The sequence below is a fragment of the Saccostrea cucullata genome, unplaced genomic scaffold, assembly GCF_032062105.1.
Source record: "Saccostrea cucullata isolate Sc308-1 unplaced genomic scaffold, CSIRO_AGI_Scuc_v1 ctg5374, whole genome shotgun sequence".
In the NCBI taxonomy this organism is placed as follows: Eukaryota; Metazoa; Mollusca; class Bivalvia; order Ostreida; family Ostreidae; genus Saccostrea; species Saccostrea cuccullata.
In genome coordinates, this window is record NW_026929670.1 from 24678 (window position 1) to 39523 (window position 14846).

At 32.9% G+C, this 14846-nt stretch overlaps 2 long non-coding RNA genes across 3 annotated transcripts; both read right to left on the bottom strand.

Moving 5' to 3' along the window:
- Nucleotides 1-1869: 1869 nt before the first annotated feature.
- On the bottom strand, nt 1870-10860 carry LOC134281715 (uncharacterized). Of its 2 annotated transcripts, XR_009995149.1 has the most exons (4): nt 10842-10860; nt 10496-10609; nt 10093-10180; nt 1870-1996 (listed from the first exon to the last, which is right to left on the bottom strand). It is a non-coding gene; the product is annotated as an uncharacterized LOC134281715 (long non-coding RNA). The 2 variants fall into 2 exon arrangements; XR_009995150.1 differs by lacking the exons at nt 1870-1996; nt 10842-10860 and adding an exon at nt 9365-9910 and having other exon boundaries at nt 10496-10624.
- An 8-nt stretch (nt 10861-10868) lies between these two features.
- On the bottom strand, nt 10869-12398 carry LOC134281714 (uncharacterized). The gene is made up of 3 exons (XR_009995148.1): nt 12310-12398; nt 11911-12057; nt 10869-11047 (listed from the first exon to the last, which is right to left on the bottom strand). It is a non-coding gene; the product is annotated as an uncharacterized LOC134281714 (long non-coding RNA).
- Nucleotides 12399-14846: the final 2448 nt, after the last annotated feature.

Here is a 14846-nt window from a genome sequence, read left to right on the forward strand (position 1 = left end):
ATATGGTATTTTTATATATGTTAGCAAAAACAAGACACGATCCTTGTTGACATTATGAAGGATTTTAAGTTCCGCATCTCCTTCGTAAATCAAGAAATGATGTTCATATTTTTTGATGAACATTAGAATTATTTTAGAAGAAAAATACAAACATAAAAATTGGTTTTAAAAGCTTCAGTTGAAATTGTGTCCATGTCCATTTAAAAACTATTCTCCTGTTCTCTCTCAAAATCAATTTTGCCTTGTATAACTGGTCGATTGAAAATCATATAATGAAGGAATAATGCTGATCACCCAATCAAACATGTAAGGGGAAAACTGCATAGTAATACAGTGTATACAATGTACAAATGTTGTGTTATCCATTAAGAACCGAAACCATCCTTAATAATTATATCATTAAATCAATTATTTATACAATTAATTTGGCAATATAATTTTCCCTTAATAAAAACGTCACTAACAACTATTTCTTTAAAGTTAAATTATTCAAATGTTCTGTAAAAGGAAATACTTGGACAAATATATCTTATTTGTACTTATCGTTTAATTCTGGAAAATACATTCCCCTAGAAGATTGATTTTAAAGTAAAAAAAATAATTAGATTGATATTTCCAATATTCATGATTGATAATTCAAATTTATTAATATTTGAGATATAATAGGTTACTCTGTAAAATTTAACGGAATCGGTGCTAACAGAGGTCAATTTAAACAATATTTATTCATCAAACAGAATGGGCAACATGTTTAAAGCCTATTAATAAATACCCTCTCTATACATCAGGTCGAGGTTACAATACAATGAACAGAGTGGCTATTTACATTCTATATTTAGATATGAGATCACAAAGGTCGTGAGAGAAATCACACCTCTTGATATACAGAATGATTTGTAATATGTGTAAAAATAATTTGTAATATGTGTAAAGTTTTACACCTCCTTGACTATACGAGTGAAATGTTGTTTTTTTTATTCAATACCATTTGATTGTATATATACACTCGATTACTTAGTATATCATTTCATTTTTTAATTAAAGTGTCATAAGTGATAAGATATTATTACGCACTGCAACAAATTCTTTTGAGCTGAGAGAATGTTTTATTAAATAAGTCTATTCTTCAAGTTATATAATTAAATAGAAATCCTAGCAGTGTGACGCTAAATGTAAATGACTTGAAAATAGTTTGAAAAATTAAAATTTAACATTTTGAAAACATGTCATATTTCATCTATCGTAATGCTATGCACATGTTATACGTATTAAAATAAATTCTCTTTTCATTAATCTTATTGTCAAAGGAACCAGCAAGACAACTCTTGTTGTGGTATTTGGCAAGGTTTCCTGTATTACCGTTCCTGTATCGTTAATATCTAATCAATAGGTTTTGTTGATTGCAGATATAACAAACGAAAATGGAAACAAATTATACACAAAAACATTCCTCCATTATCTTTGGTAGGTTAGGTATCAGAATAAACATTATACACTGTTTACATGCAGTAAGTATAGTTGAATTAGTCGATTTATCCCCATATTCGGAAAAAAGCCTACAGGAGATGTTTTGCTGTATACATGTATGTCGTTGGAAGTTTTCCTTTTTATTCTGTTTTGTAATTCCAAGTATAAACTACAGTGTGTGATAAGATGAATTATTAATGGTTAATGGGATAGAATATAGCATATGCATTGGTTTTGTGGTAACTGGGGAGAATGAATGAAAGAAAGTTTGAATGTGTAATATATTTGTAGTTTCTAAAAATATGATACCTTTTAATTATTGTAGATATGTATAACGAGTACCTGTGAAGTTACGGCAGGGTTGGCCGGTCAACAGAGGAGGGATAGTTTTTTCTCTGAGACAACTGATTCCATATTTGGAATGTCCATGTGTCTGTGCTTCTCGTCCTAATCTAGGATTTGTATTGTGTTTTGATGTTTTGTGGCGTCACTCTTTTCATTAAATCACAGTACATCCTTTGTCAAAGACCTGCAGAATAATATACATTTTAGCAAGGATCTAAGGTATGTCTAAAATGCATTTTCAAGATATCTTTAATTCAATTAGAATATATATATATATATATATATATATATATATATATATATATATATATATATATATATATATATATATATATATATATATATAAAGCACTAAAATGACCAACGACACGAACAATAAAAATTGTCAAATTTTCGGGACGCCCTGTCCCTTCCTCAGGACAAAGAAAAAAGTTAAAAGGTCATAAGAACAAAGGAAAAAGAAAATCAAAAGCAACCAGCACTACTACTAAACTACTAAACACTATATATTTACAAACTTAGTTACTTGTTGAATTGGAAATTTTTAAAAAAAAAAAAACATTAATATTTCAAGAAAGAAATCCGGACCGCTAAGAAATACATCCGGTCTATCGGGTATGCTCGGGTGAAGTGCGATTTACATAATTGAACGAATTGATTATGCTAATTAATTACGACAATCAGTAAATCGTACATTGTTTTGTTCTCTCAATATGGCGTAACTTTACTTGATAAAGAATAATCAAAGAAAAATAATACAGCAGGGATATTTTAAAATATGAATTATGATCTATTATAAATTTTGAAATATTATAGGACTTTAAAGAAATTTAAGAAATAAATCCGGACCGCTATGAAATACGTCCGGTCTATCGGGTATACTCGGGTGAAGTGCGATTTACATAATTGAACGAATTAATTATGCTAATTAATTACGACAATCAGTAAATCGTACATTGTTTCATTCTCTCAATATGGTGTAACTATACATGATAAAGAATAATCAAAGAAAAATAATACAGCAGGGATATTTTAAAATATGAATTATGATCTATTATAAATTTCTAAATTATTTAGGACTTATTATCGGGAAAAAATAATTAACAAAGGCGTAAACAATTCATAGTTATGTGGGTTGTTCGAGAGTTGGTGACGCAAATTAATGTAGAGTTAGCACTAAATTGAGAGAATAATCCTGTTTAGTATCTTCAGGAATTGGTGAAGTCATTCAGTTTGTTAATGCCATTAGGGCGGAATGACTTCAGTCTGTGCATCCAGAACTTTTCCTTGCTTTTTCTCTGAGCGTCTGTCCATCTTGGGTTATGGTCAATCACCACTACTGTCATGTCTTCCCATTTGTGACCCTCAAGGTTGAAATGTTCCCCAACAGGTTCATTGAGTTTTTTGGTCCTAATGGTCGAACGGTGGTTATTGACTCTCCTGCGGAGATCTCCTGTTTCACCAATATACTGTTTGGAGCAAACTTTGCAACTGATGAGATAAATGCAGTTGTCAGTATGACAGGACAAATTCCCTAGTATTTTGTAGCTGCGGCCTGTAACAGGGCTGTCAAAACTGTCCATGTCGGTGCTGTGCTTACAAAGAAGACATCTTCTGTCAGAGCAAGTTTTAAAGCCCCCGTTAGGTAATGGGTTGTCCAGTCTGGTTCTTACTACCATGTCCTTTAGGTTCCTTGGGGTCTGTATGCAGCCAGTGGGGGTTCTTTAAAGACCTCTGCCATTCGTTTGTTTGAATGGAGAATTGGTAGGTTCTTTTGAAGGATACCGCTAAGGTTCTTAAGGACGGGATGGTATGTGTTTACCAGAGGGACCCTGCCGCTATTTTCTTTCTCCTTGTAGCGTAATAGATTTTGCCTGTCATATCCCGCCATCTCATCAATAGCTGTTTGTACGGTGCGGGCATTGTAGCCTCTTTTGCATAAGTGGGACTTAAGAAGACCACTTTGCTCCTGATATAAGGCAGGGGAGGAACAGATGCGTCGAATTCTGGTGGCTAGACCCTTAGGCACTCCCTTAAAAGTGTGTGGGGGATGACAGCTAGTGGGCATAAGATATAGGTGGGAGTCTGTGGGTTTGGTGTGGAGACTGAATTCGATTTCACCGTCAATCAGGGTAGATGTAGTATCTAGGAATACGTTTTTCGAATTAGATACGTCTACTGTAAATTTGATTGACTGATGAAAGGTGTTGGAGTTAACGGAATGCCTTGAGGCTCTCGCGACATTCCACCCACTTCATCTCTATATCGTCAATGAAACGCAACCAGCTATGGGGCCTAAATGGTGCTTGAAGTAACAAGTTGCGTTCCAAGTCTGCCCATGAAGACATTGGCATAAGACGGTGCCATTTTCGTACACATAGCAGTGCCATTAACTTGCAGGTAATGTTCTCCATTAAACATGAAGTTGTTGAACTTGAGAACATGTTCAAGGAGCTTAGCAAAGGACTCGGTAGAAGGAACTAGTATGGATCTACTATCCCAGACTTCTCTACAGGCTTCGATACCCTCATCGTGCGGAATATTGGTGTACAAAGATGTGACGTCCATAGTCACGAGGAGGGTATGATCTGGGAGGCCAGTAGAGGGCGTCTTGTTAATGTAGTCCGTGGTGTCCTTAAGATAGGATGGCAAACTTTCTATGTGTGGACGGAGATGTAAATCAATGAATTCAGAAATTTTCTCCGTGGGGTGTCCAATTGCGCTGACTATGGGGCGACCTGGCATGCCTGCTTTGTGTATTTTAGGAAGCAGATAGAATTGTCCTGGTCTACAGTCAATAGGATTTAAGGTCTCAAAGACGTGGATACCAATCTCATTTTTCTCAAACATATCGTCAAGAGTTTTGGTAATGGCGTGGAGAATTCTTTAGTAGGGTCAGAGAGTCCAGTTTCTTATAGAAACGTTCGTCTGAGAGTTGTCTTTGGGCCTCCGCCAGTAAGTCTCTTTATCCATTACTACAACTGTAGAGCCTTTGTCTGCTTTCTTAATTACAATGTCATCCCAATTTTTTAATGATTGTAAGGCAGATCTCTCCTCCTTACTCAAATTGTCGGGAGTTTTGTCTGGTATTGAAAGGAGCTTCTCTATGTCTAACTCAACGGCGTCAATATACGACTCAAGCGCGCCGCACTTGCCCGGTGTAGGTTCCCAGGCACTCTTGGGCTTATAGAGTTTGTGTTCCTCTAGGTCGTGTAAATCTGGCTTGGAAGAGTCGTATGAATTTGCTTCGGAGTCTTTTCTAGAGAAGTGCTCCTTCAAACGAAGTCTCCGGAGACTTACTTGGGTTCTCTCCTGACTTGTTTTTCGTCGACCTATGTGGCGTGGGGCAGAAATTAAGCCCCATTGAGAGAAGTGAGGTCTCCGATTCGGAGAGAGGAACACTAGATGTATTGAGCACTGGGCAGACGTCAGGAGTTTGTACGGGTCTCGTCCCTCGCGATTGTCTTAATGCGCTTGAAGCGTCTCGAGCGGGGTTTACGTGTTTTGTTAACTCTGACCTCTGTCCAGTTGGTCCTAGACTGTGGAACACTGTCGCGGAGAAATTTCTTTTTTTCAGTTTTGTTGACTTTGTTGGTTAGGGCCATATTATAGGTGTCTATAATATTATTGGCTTCGTCAAGATCGGCGTGGGACATGATATCGTTGAGGGATGATTCTAAAGACTTGATCTCACTCTTCAATTGTCCTAACTTGTGGATATCCCAAGAAAGACAAAGTGACATCAATTGTTTAGAACATCTCCTTGTAATAACGTCCCAGCGTTCCTGGAAACGTTTGGAGATTGGCCCTATGTTAGGTGTAACATTTATCTGAAAGCCTTTCGGTATAGTGTCACACTCTAAGTACGTCTGTAAATTGGAGACACGGTGTTCAGTTTTTATAGATTTTTGGTGTTCTATCTTTAGAAGTTTGAATGTTGAATTATCTTTAAAAGACATATTTGAAGGAAAATATAATGGCCAAAATGATAACAATACTTTTAAGTTTTTTGTCGTATGAAGTCGGAAGATTCAACGAACGATTGTTCTGTACTATAACGTATTTCGTAGATAACTCGTGCAAGAATTCAAAAATTTAAAAAATCAAATGGTACAGGAGAAAACCTCGAAATGGAAAAGTGGTAAGAACTAATTTGCAAAGGTTGCAAAAAACTAAATTGAAAAACGTAAAATGACGAAAGATATAACAAATAATAAATGAAAAGAACAGAAAATATAGCTAAAGAAATGATGGATATACGGGTGGATCTGTGAAGATACAGTTGGCGAAAAAGGATATATAAAGCACTAAAAAACCAACAACACTGTATATCCTAAATGTCGGATCCACCAAGTAGATACAAGGTCACGGATGGAAATTAAAAGCACTAAAATGACCAACGACACGAACAATAAAAATTGTCAAATTTTCGGGACGCCCTGTCCCTTCCTCAGGACAAAGAAAAAAGTTAAAAGGTCATAAAAACAAAGGAAAAAGAAAAACAAAAGCAGCTAGCACTACTACTAAACTACTAAACACTATATATTTACAAACTTAGTTGCAAGTTGAATTGGAAATTTTTTTAAAAACACTATAATTCAAGAAAGAAATCCGGACCGCTAAGAAATACGTCCGGGTATGCTCGGGTGAAGTGCGATTTACATAATTGAACGAATTAATTATGCTAATTAATTACGACAATCAGTAAATCGTACATTGTTTCGTTCTCTCAATATGGCGTAACTATACTTGATAAAGAATAATCAAAGAAAAATAATACAGCAGGGATATTTTAAAATATGAATTATGATCTATTATAAATTTTGAAATATTATAGGACTTTAAAGAAATTTAAGAAATAAATCCAGACCGCTATGAAAAACGTCCGGTCTATCGGGTATACTCGGGTAAGTGCGATTTACATAATTGAACGAATTAATTATGCTAATTAATTACGACAATCAGTAAATCGTACATTGTTTCATTCTCTCAATATGGTGTAACTATACATGATAAAGAATAATCAAAAAAAAAAAAAAAAAGCAGGGATATTTTAAACATATGAATTATGATCTATTATAAATTTTGAAATATTTTAGGACTTATTATCGGGAAAAAATAATTAACAAAGGCGGAAGCATTACATAGTTATGTGGGTTGTTTGAGAGATGGTGACGCAAATTAACTGTAGAGTTTACTTTAAATTGAGAGAATAATCTTGTTTAGTATCATCAGGAATTGGGTCTAGTTTATATGTTCATTCTGGTGAAGTCATTCAGTTTGTTAATGCCATTAGGGCGGAATGACTTCAGTCTGTGCATCCAGAACTTTTCCTTGCTTTTTCTCTGAGCATCTTTCCATCTTGGGTTATGGTCAATCACCACAACTGTCATGTCTTCCCATTTGTGACCCTCAAGGTTGAAATGTTCCCCAACAGGTTCATTAAGTTTTTTGGTCCTGATGGTCGAACGGTGGTTATTGACTCTCCTGCGGAGATCTCCTGTTTCACCAATATACTGTTTGGAGCAAACTTTGCAACTGATGAGATAAATGCAGTTGTCAGTATGACAGGACAAATTCCCTAGTATTTTGTAGCTGCGGCCTGTAACAGGGCTGTTAAAACTGTCCATGTCAGTGCTGTGCTTACAAAGAAGACATCTTCTGTCAGAGCAAGTTTTAAAGCCCCCGTTAGGTAATGTATATATATATATATATATATATATATATATATATATATATATATATATATATATATAGACATATAGTATAGACATATAGTATAGACATATATAGTATATACATTGAACATATCCTCGTATGTTAGTCTCCCCCTTTCCACAGGTACGTCTTAGTATAGGTTAAAGGAACAGGGAAAGTAGTGGTGTTTGGAAATTTTTTGGTATTGAAGATCAATCCAACCCCCCCCCCACCCCCCACCACGAAATAGGATTCTGTGTTTGGGGAATGGACATTTCCCTTTTTTTATTTGCTTGTCAGGTTTTTTTGAAGGTACAAAATTTTCATTTATACTTACCCCCCCCACACTTTCAATTTGTTCCTGATGCCAATGGTTACAACTGGGGACATAAAAATAATATAAATGCTATGAGCATGATTTGTTAGCAAACACGAGGACTAGACATGTCGCAACAATATATATGTACGACAATATGAAACACATATAGATATATATGATATTAATACTAGCAATGTAGCCTATTTAGACAATGGTGATGATTATCTGAATTATCTACCTTACATCAGTAATATATTACATTATCACCAGTAAATACAAGGAACAGTTCTCCAGTACACGTGTATGCATTTGCAGCTGTCTGGACATATCAGCAATTAGTTAATTAATATATGTATAATCATATAGAAATAGAGAAAAGGTTAAATAATCAAATGTTAAAATGTCATAGTATAATGATATTATATAGAAAATGTAATGTACTCGTACGTGTAAAAAGATAATTAATCATTTATAATCATACATGTATTATAGAAATAGTGAAAAGGTTGAATAATAAAATGTTAAAAAAATAAATATAATTTTTCACTTCACATTTGTTCAGGACAATATATTGAATTTGAAATGAAAAAGTCTAAATTTTGGTAGAAGACTCAGGTTCTAAAATTTACTTAAAAAACTGTTCTGAAATTTGAAGTTATTTTATACATCTAAAACCATTTACTTAAGCGATGAGAAGGTGGTAAAACGTTTTCATTTATATTTTTTACATTACTAAACAAATCCATGTGCCAACTTCGATATGCTCTATATAATCATTTGTTGCCGATTTATAACTATGACCTATAAAAGTCAATAATATAGGAATGAGGCTTTATTGATTGTGAATAAAATTTTCTTCACTCATTATAAATGTAATGCATACTGTATTATTTTTTCACTTCAGGATTTATGTTTCTTAGATTCCATTTGTTTTATCAGGAAAATTCGGTTTTCATGATAGTCAAATTACTTTCTTTTATAGTTGAAAATTAACTGTAGAAAATTGTATTTTTTTATGCAAGTATCATGTAAACATTGTTATATATGATCACGTGATTTTTCTTAAACTTTCATGTGAATTTTTCTGTAATTGCGTGATATTTTAAAGCGAAAATCATTTCAAATAATTTCATAATCCCATGAATTTTTCCTTCCCGTCTTTTCCCAACGAAAAGTTTCACATGAAAATTATGTGAATTTTATGAGAATAAATGTTGCCTGTGTGGGAGTGAGAGTTAGTTACAATGTATATACAAGATCATGATTTTGTAATAACTTTAATATTTGTAAAAGAAAAACTATAAATAATTTAGATTTGTAATGTCAAATATGTCATAATATCATTGATAACAAAAAAAATATATCTGTGAGATTTCGATCTGCATAATTTAATTGACATACGGAACATTAATAAACGTCCTTTGTAGACATTTCGAGACGTCAGGAAAAAAGTAACTGTAGACTCAATACAAATATGTGCAAAATACAGAAAAACAATCTGTACAGGTATATACCAACATATGTAGGAAGAAATTCCGAAAAAGTATCACAATATAACATATCGATCTTGAATTAAACAAAAGTAACTATTGGCACTCAACAATATTGCACATTTCTATCAATTAAGGTATTTCGATTCAGATACACGTCTCTACAAATACCTCGAAATTTAAATACAAAGCTTACAGAACTATGTCATAGTCCGCTTGGAAGAGGTAAGAGGTACGAAACATCTGCTTTTCAACAAGTGATAAAATCTGGCCTTTGTGGGTTTTTATCCATCCAATATACGGAGAATAATATATCATTAACAGTATGATGTACATGTATACATATCGGGGTAGACATTTCTGTGTGCCAAGAGACCGAAGGAACGGATCTTGTGATTCACTTCTGTCCTATGTTGGCGTATGCATTAATTATTCATTTTATGTAAAGGATGCAGTATCTCTTCATAAATCGCTGATTAATATTCAACTTTTTTTAAAACGAATGTTCGTTTCATTTTAAAAACTTCGTTTTCACATTCTAAACTTTTTTATTCGTCTCCCATATCAAACTCATCCTGGTTGTCTTTCATGCCTGACAATGGAATGTGTTGTTTCTGTGATGTAATTCTTTTCCTCACCACACAAAAGATTGTTGTAGCGATGATGGGAAATAAGACCAAGTAAAACGATGGGTCTTTGAAGATAAATTTTTATCTTAGGCATACATCTTTTCAAAAATTTAAAGCATTTATTATAAAACTAAAGTACCCTTACCCGATCCATTGATCTATTGACATAGGAAGCTTATTTTGTTTTGTGGAACCTGTAGGTGTTGATGGAAGTCCTTTGAAGCATTCATTGTCTATAAAAAAAAAAGACATAAGAATTTAGCAGTTCAGTCACACCTTTTTCTTTTGTTAAATATAAACCATTAATTTAAGAGGGAGAGATTTTAAAAGATATTTTTTTAACCAAAATTTAAGAAATGAAATGTCCTCATACATTTGATATATTGTATAGGCAATAAATACATAATGGAACTTCAACGAAAATGAAAAATTGAACCCAAAATTTGTTATTGTTGAACTTTTGTCAATCAGAAGCTCAAAAGTTCTAGAGATTTTCAAATCAAATCTGTTTCAACTACAAAACTAGAAACAATGTGAAAAAAACTCACAACGAAAACTCTCAGTTGAGTTATAAACAAAAGGACAAGAAGTGCAGGTTCTATTTGTTTTGTGGTGTTCCTGAACTATAGCTCCGCCTAAATTAAATTCTGCACAAAATTGTCCTGTAACAAAAACCAAATATACATCTATAGAAAGTCCAATTATTGTAAGATTAACTGTTTTAATGATGATATATAATTAAACGGGACAAAAAAGCAATGTCCTTGAATAGTATCTTTTATTAATAAGATGGTAAATCTTATCTATATTTGTTTAAAAAATGATTTAAATTCCATGTAAATGATTAATTTCTCTTTAAATTGTTGTGATTAAAATTATCAACGGAATACAAACCTATAATTTTTGTTGACGGTACATATTTCTAAAGAGCCGTTACCCCACTCATTCAAAACACAATGGTAAACAAAATCTTTAGAATCTTTACAATGGTTAGTGATATTTTCACAACCAAGTTCTTTTGCACGTGTATTACGGGTTTCCGTATCGTTAGGACACAATCTCTGGACTATTGTGTCGGAAGACACTGAACATGCTAGCCTCTGAAACGGAAGAACAAAAAATCCAATATACATATGAACACTTGAATACAAACTATATTAATAAAAAATAATAATTTTTTGTGGCCTCTTTGTTTACGCCACCTTCTTGTTACACAAACTTGGTAATCATTATATAACATTAGCGGGGATAAGCACTAAGTCGCAATATATCATATCTAGGTTGAAACTAATCATTATTAGGCATTATCCCAGCTATAATTTACATGATTGTATGTAATATTGTATATTTATCTGTTTTTTTTTCACTTTTGTCAATAAATGACATTTTCACTCAACTAAGTTTTCGTGTCTTCACTAGTGTTTCAAGTAACAAGAACAAGCAACGAAAAGGCTTTTCATATTGTGAGAGTTACTTTTATTAGTGGAAAAGTTGTGGATATAAAAAATAATAATTTTTATTGCATATTACACCCATTTGAGTTAAGCAATACATAAAAAAAAATAAAATGAATGAGAACAATGAATTATATTTACAATATTCATATAGAAATTAATCCCATAAATGTTACATCGGGGTGGACCTTCTATGTCTCAACTCTAATGATTTAGTTTTATAAAAGTGCAAACAGCCGGTATAACTTCAGATTTTAGTATATATTCAAGTTTCTGTGTAGGTGATTTGGGGTAGAATTGGGAACGATTGTTTAACATAGCTTTTATAAATACATTCCTTATTTGTATATTCAAGCTAGAAGAGAGAAATGAGATTTATCATCAATAGTATTTCATGAAGAACATAATCTTTTTTCTCGAGGTATAATGACAAAAATAACGTGTTCTACATGTAATTAAGAAATTGTTTTGATTATCGTTTGCTGTTTGTCTATATTGATCAATTGTACCTGTTGTCCACGTCTTTTTCTTTCCTTCCCTTCATTTCTAACAAGACTTTCACATAGAATGGCAGTCATCAATAGAAAGCATATTGTGCATGTTAGAAATTCAGAGTAATGGTTACACCCTCTTTTCATACTATGATGGACACCTTGCTTTGTAGAAATTAAAATACACACCCTTTTTATATAAACATTTTAACCAGTTCATTCGAATTTGATTAAAAAAATAAAACTAAAATTCAATCACAAATATAGATCAAATAACATAGTTGATAACGAAATAAAACAAATTCTTCTTTAAATTTCCTTTTTTTCTTACTTTGAATTACTTTGTAATATGTTACTACATGAGACTTTCAATATTATAAAACATGTGGAGAAAAATAAATGGTGAACATTTCATACCTAATTAGACTAGGTGCTGACAAACTTTAAATGGATGATTTTCCAATCATGCCTTTTTAAATGTTCAGTGATTACGCAATTGATAGCCTACGCATGTCAAAAAGACATGTAACGTTACAAATATATGTATTACGCATCCAGTAATACTGCAAATTGAGTATAGTCATGCGTCGCTTTCTTTTTCGATATTCGTAACTAAAAACAACTCTAAATATAGACTATCTATATGTTATAGGAATACACATCTAAATTTATCGGTAGTTTTTAATTTATGTGTTAAGGAAGTGAATACAGTGTTCCTGAAACGCGGAAAAAATCCCTACTTTTACTTTGAATTTGTTGATTTTTTTTATCTGCAAAGGAAATCTGGAGGTCGCCGAAAATTATAACCAATGTAAAATTTTACGAGCTTTTATTTGAGGGCTACCTAGTTCATGCTTGTATGAAATCGTATGAGATATGTCAGTAAACATTGGGAACTCCTCAAAGATGAAAATGAATCCGATTAAGTGTGTGTGTTTTTTTTTGTTATACTGTGTTATTTGTATGGAATTATACTACAGATATAAAGGGATAGATTATGGGAATATGTACACTCTAAGTAGCTATAGTTTAAAAGGCTAACATAATGAAATATTAAAAGAGGTTTATATATAGATAGATCTTTTCATATATAATTTCTAAATGGTGTACTTTATTTATATTTACCTGAGATTTAAACCTATGAGTCATTCTTTCAAAACGCCTAACCCGAACCATATAGGTATTTTACCTACGCTTATCAATATGCGTCAGCTAAAATAGGAAATATTCGTTTACAAACACCGTCTGTATCAAATATACCACATGCCATTAGGTGATGTTTAAATCTATGATAACTTTGGATTGTATGTAATGTAACTGGATATGATTGAGCCGTGTAAAATTCTTTCAGTCAAACTCATAACTTATGCAGAGGAGAGCACTGACACAAAAACGGACGCCTTGATTAGTATTTTTAGCTGACCTCAACGAAGTTGGGGAGTTTATGTGAAACCATCTGCGTCGGCGTCACAGACAAAGGTTAAGTTTTATGGAGCAGCTTTCTTTTTAAGTACTTCTATGTTCTATATTGATTAGACATGCATCGAATATACTTCTAGTGTGTTTCATTGTACCAGTAAAAGTTTCAGATGCTGCAATTTTACCAAGGGGGTGACCAGGTTAATATTTTGGAGAGGGTCAACATTTTTGCTGCAGTTTGTGGCGAAGGTGTCATGTCCAAGTAACTATGAGCACTGTCAAGACCATAAGTGCATGGATGAAACATCTTAGGATGGAAACTACCAGAATTGCTTCGGATGCTGAATCTGACTTACATTTACTGGTTTAGTGAACAGGTAAAATTTCTGGGTGCAGGTTTCATTTCAAAATACTAAGGGTCCTATGATGGCCAAACTTGTATGGATGGTACATCTTAGGATTCATACTACCAGACTTGCTTCGGATGCTGAATCCGACTAACATTTCCGGAATGAGTAAACTGTTTTTTATGCTGGTTTCATTTCCAAGAATCTATGAACCCTATGATGATCAAACTTGCATAAATTAAACATCTTAGGATTCACACTAATGAACTTGCTTCGGATGTTGAATTTGACTTATATTTTCCAGATAATGGACCACGTAAAAGTAATGGACCAGCGGCTCATTTCATAAAAGAACTTACACATGTACAAATAAGACAAAAAGTTTATTCTGCTGATAACTTTCCCTTTTACGTTGATTTAAAAATTGCTTAATGTTTTTGAAAAGAATTCTTTTGCTAGCAATTTCTAACAGAAACATCTATTTCATAGAAGTGTACAATAAACTAAAATGTTTTATCTAAGTCGTAGTTTCTTTTGTAAAACAGGCCACGGGTTTATTTCCATGAAATTATAAGGCTTATGTAAACCAAACTTGCACAATTGATGCATCAAGAGATGAAAACTCATAGATTTTGAATTTTTGGTGTACACTTGTTGTTGGTTAATTGTGTGACTTTGCATCACTTAAAGACAGGCAACTAAAAACAACTCTTAATATATGCTGTCAGTATGTTAAGGAACACACATTTTTATCATTGGTCATTCTTTGATTAACGTTTAAAGGAGGTAAATATAGTGTTCCTGAAACGTGAAAAAATCTGTACTATTACATCGAATGTGTTGAAATATGTTTTTTTTTATTTTCTTTCGCTGATATGTGATTGAGGAAGTCTTTTCTGCAAAGGAAATCTGGCATGTCATCGAAAATTTTAACCAATGTAAAAATTTACGAGCTTTTATTTGAGGGCTACCTAGTGTCCAATGTCCATGAAAATAAACCTTAAAGTTGACCCTCCCCCATTCTGGATCAAAGGTTGTCCCCTAACCCACGCAGTCATATTATGTAGTTTTTAAACAGGATAAACAAGTATAAAATGTTTTGTTCACCAGGCAGAAATATACTTTTGATGATTGGGGGATTTCTAAAAAACAAATTGTCTGTGAATCAAATTAAAAATTTCGGTTTAT